We start from the raw sequence: 5,000 nt of genomic DNA on the forward strand, positions 1-5,000 counted from the left end.
CTCTCTCTCTCTCTCTCTCTCTCTCTCTCTCTCTCTCTCTCTCTCTCTCTCTCTCTCTCTCTCTCTCTCTCTCTCTCTCTCAGTGGGGTGGTGGGTAAAGCAGTCAAAATAGAGAGCATGTGTTCACCAGAACACCTTCCAAGTTTAGGGAGAGTTTGTGTAATGTTCTGATTTTAATTAACTTGGCGCTACTTGGCGACGTCTAAAGTCTTCCTCCGTACCTCTGTGGTGAGTCTTCATTGTGGTGAGTCTCTCCTGTGGTGAGTCTCCCCTGTGGTGAGTCTCTCCTGTGGTGAGTCTCCCCTGTGGTGAGTCTTTCCTGTGGTGAGTCTCTCCTGTGGTGAGTCTCCCCTGTGGTGAGTCTCTCCTGTGGTGAGTCTCTCCTGTGGTGAGTCTCTCCTGTGGTGAGTCTCCCCTGTGGTGAGTCTCTCCTGTGGTGAGTCTCCCCTGTGGTGAGTCTCTCCTGTGGTGAGTCTTTCCTGTGGTGAGTATACCCTGTGGTGAGTCTCTCCTGTGGTGAGTCTCCCCTGTGGTGAGTCTTTCCTGTGGTGAGTCTACCCTGTGGGAAATCTTGTACAACAAGTAGGGGTGTCCTCACTCCACTCTCTGAGGATGCTGATACTGTCTCCGATGCTGTTGATGCTGTGATGTATCAGCCTGATGACACATGCAGTGGGCGGGGTGGACACAGGCTGTATCTTGGGTGGCGGGGTGGTGGCTGAGTCGACTAGAAACTGGATTCATGGGTGTCTCCTTGTTTATGTAAGCCGCGGTTAATCTTTAACGTGGTGATCATGCTCTGTTCCACGCCCACGCCCGTGTTTAGAGCCACGCCCATGTTGATACACACGCCCACGCATATCAGTATGCTCCTGATAAGGAGCTGTGATGTTGCTCTTGGTTACCTGGTATTTGTCAACCCTGACATGCCTTAACCTGCCAAGTGTCACCCTGCCAAATATCACTCTCTTTCCCCCCCTTTCACCCTGACCTTCTACACCCCCCTGCACCCACCTCTCTCCCTCCCACCAGCCCAAAACAGACAATATTATAACTGAATTTTTTTTTAACTTTCTATCTATATTATAATCTTAGTCGTGAAGACTTTCTTGATATTATATTTTGTCTCTGATACTTTAGAATAATATTATTATTGTCACATCTTCACTCTAGATGTCTAGGTGACAGATGTTTTCACTCTAGATGTCTAGGTGACAGATGCCTTCACTCTAGATGTCTAGGTGACAGATGTTTTCACTCTAGATGTCTAGGTGACAGATGTCTTCACTCTAGATGTCTAGGTGACAGATGTTTTCACTCTAGATGTCTAGGTGACAGATGTTTTCACTCTAGATGTCTAGGTGACAGATGTCTTCACTCTAGATGTCTAGGTGACAGATGCCTTCACTCTAGATGTCTAGGTGACAGATGTCTTCACTCTAGATGTTTAGGTGACAAATGTCTTCACTCTAGATGTCTAGGTGACAGATGTCTTCACTCTAGATGTCTAGGTGACAAATGTCTTCACTCTAGATGTCTAGGTGACAGATGTCTTCACTCTAGATGTTTAGGTGACAAATGTCTTCACTCTAGATGTCTAGGTGACAGATGTCTTCACTCTAGATGTTTAGGTGACAAATGTCTTCACTCTAGATGTCTAGGTGACAGATGTCTTCACTCTAGATGTCTAGGTGACAGATGTCTTCACTCTAGATGTCTAGGTGACAGATGTTTTCACTCTAGATGTCTAGGTGACAGATGCCTTCACTCTAGATGTCTAGGTGACAGATGCCTTCACTCTAGATGTCTAGGTGACAGATGCCTTCACTCTAGATGTCTAGGTGACAGATGCCTTCACTCTAGATGTCTAGGTGACAGATGCCTTCACTCTAGATGTCTAGGTGACAGATGCCTTCACTCTAGATGTCTAGGTGACAGATGCCTTCACTCTAGATGTCTAGGTGACAGATGCCTTCACTCTAGATGTCTAGGTGACAGATGCCTTCACTCTAGATGTCTAGGTGACAGATGCCTTCACTCTAGATGTCTAGGTGACAGATGCCTTCACTCTAGATGTCTAGGTGACAGATGCCTTCACTCTAGATGTCTAGGTGACAGATGCCTTCACTCTAGATGTCTAGGTGACAGATGCCTTCACTCTAGATGTCTAGGTGACAGATGCCTTCACTCTAGATGTCTAGGTGACAGATGTTTTCACTCTAGATGTCTAGGTGACAGATGCCTTCACTCTAGATGTCTAGGTGACAGATGTTTTCACTCTAGATGTGTAGGTGACAGATGCCTTCACTCTAGATGTCTAGGTGACAGATGTTTTCACTCTAGATGTCTAGGTGACAGATGTTTTCACTCTAGATGTCTAGGTGACAGATGTTTTCACTCTAGATGTCTAGGTGACAGATGCCTTCACTCTAGATGTCTAGGTGACAGATGTTTTCACTCTAGATGTCTAGGTGACAGATGTCTTCACTCTAGATGTCTAGGTGACAGATGTTTTCACTCTAGATGTCTAGGTGACAGATGTCTTCACTCTAGATGTCTAGGTGACAGATGTCTTCACTCTAGATGTCTAGGTGACAGATGTCTTCACTCTAGATGTCTAGGTGACAGATGTCTTCACTCTAGATGTTTAGGTGACAGATGTCTTCACTCTAGATGTCTAGGTGACAGATGTCTTCACTCTAGATGTCTAGGTGACAAATGTCTTCACTCTACTGCTGTCCTCTTTTTCTCAATACTTTTCTAAGTGAAGGGTTGAGTTTTTTGTGGTGATTAGGTCGTTACTACCCGGCCCGACCCGGGTCTCCTGTTTTTTTTTTTTTTTTTTAGTGGTTTGGAAACCGGTAGAAAGTATTGGTTAATTTCTTATGGTGCAGCATCCTTTCATCTCCGGTCTGGTTCAGCATCCCTCCGTCTCCCCTACCGCCCAGCCTCCACTGTACGAAACCTGTCCATCAACACTTTCATAACTTCTGGTAAAGTTGTTATCATGAGGCGTTATCTCTGACCCCCTCATCCACCCTTCCTAAGGTTGATCACTCATTGTTTCTTCTCGACATATCTCGTTATCTTACTCTTCTATGTCTTCTGCTCTTATATATCTAGTTATCTTACTTCTTTGTTTCTTCCCCATCTTATCTCTAGTTATTGTGTGTGTGTACTTACCTAGTTGTGCTTGTGGGGGTTGAGCTCTGGCTCTTTGGTCCCTGTGTGTGTGTGCGTGTGTGTGCGTGTGTGTGTGTGTGTGTGTGTGTGTGTGTGTGTGTGTGTGTGTGTGTGTGTGTTCACCTGTAGTAGCAAGCTACACCACACTCTTATCTTGCTGTTCTTGCTAATCTCTCAGCTCATCCTTGAGTTTTCTCAGCTCCTTTAATCATCTTGTCTCATCTGAGACGAGATTATCCTAGTTTCTTGTTATCTATTATAATCATTGTTATCTTTAACTAGCAAGCATCATATTAAAACAAATTATAGGATGCTCAATACATGGAACAATCAATATGTTGACTAAATCACACACTAGAAAGTGAAGGGACGACGACGTTTCGGTCCATTATCAAATCCAAGACTGACCGAAACGTCGTCGTCCCTTCACTTTTTAGTGTGTGGTATGGTCATCATATCTTCAGCCACGTTATTGTGACTCATTATCTGCTACATTGAATATACTCCAAAGGTGTAAATATCTGCAATCTAATCACTCATGAAAGTCTTATGTAAGATCTTATTTTCTGGAATCACAATTTTTTTTTTGAGAAATAAATGCAGTACTGTATTTTGAAACAAATATTTTTTTACCAAAAGGCACGAAACTCATCTTCATGTATGAGAAATATGGCCACGTTGGTGTCCATCATAGAACGCAATCAATCCTCTTTTTGATGGGGAGAAAAAATGGGTCTTTTGATGGGGAGAAAAAATGGGTCTTTTGATGGGGAGAAAAAATGGGTCTTTTGATGGGGAGAAAAAATGGGTCTTTTGATGGGGAGAAAAAATGGGTCTTTTGATGGGGAGAAAAAATGGGTCTTTTGATGGGGAGAAAAAATGGGTCTTTTGATGGGGAGAAAAAATGGGTCTTTTGATGGGGAGAAAAAATGGGTCTTTTGATGGGGAGAAAAAATGGGTCTTTTGATGGGGAGAAAAAATGGGTCTTTTGATGGGGTCTTTGAAAAGTACCTTTGCTACAATAGGTACACACCTCAAGGACTATATTCCTCTTTATTGCCTGGAATGAAGTCCTTTTGCCATAACTGGAACACAAACTGCTGGAATACAGTCCTTTTGCCATAACTGGAACACAAACTGCTGGAATACAGTCCTTTTGCCATACCTGGAACAGAAACTGCTGGAATACAGTCCTTTTGCCATACCTGGAACAGAAACTGCTGGAATACAGTCCTTTTTCCATACCTGGAACAGAAACTGCTGGAATACAGTCCTTTTGCCATACCTGGAACAGAAACTGCTGGAATACAGTCCTTTTGCCATACCTGGAACAGAAACTGCTGGAATACAGTCCTTTTGCCATACCTGGAACAGAAACTGCTGGAATACAGTCCTTTTGCCATACCTGGAACAGAAACTGCTGGAATACAGTCCTTTTGCCATACCTGGAACAGAAACTGCTGGAATGAAGTCCTTTTGTCATACCTGGAACACAAACTGCTGGAATGAAGTCCTTTTGTCATACCTGGAACAGAAACTGCTGGAATACAGTCCTTTTGCCATACCTGGAACAGAAACTGCTGGAATACAGTCCTTTTGCCATACCTGGAACACAAACTGTTGGAATACAGTCCTTTTGCCATACCTGGAACAGAAACTGCTGGAATACAGTCCTTTTGCCATACCTGGAACAGAAACTGCTGGAATGAAGTCCTTTTGTCATACCTGGAACACAAACTGCTGGAATGAAGTCCTTTTGTCATACCTGGAACAGAAACTGCTGGAATACAGTCCTTTTGCCATACCTGGAACAGAAA

The sequence above is a fragment of the Procambarus clarkii genome, chromosome 79, assembly GCF_040958095.1.
Source record: "Procambarus clarkii isolate CNS0578487 chromosome 79, FALCON_Pclarkii_2.0, whole genome shotgun sequence".
NCBI classification, from domain to species: Eukaryota; Metazoa; Arthropoda; class Malacostraca; order Decapoda; family Cambaridae; genus Procambarus; species Procambarus clarkii.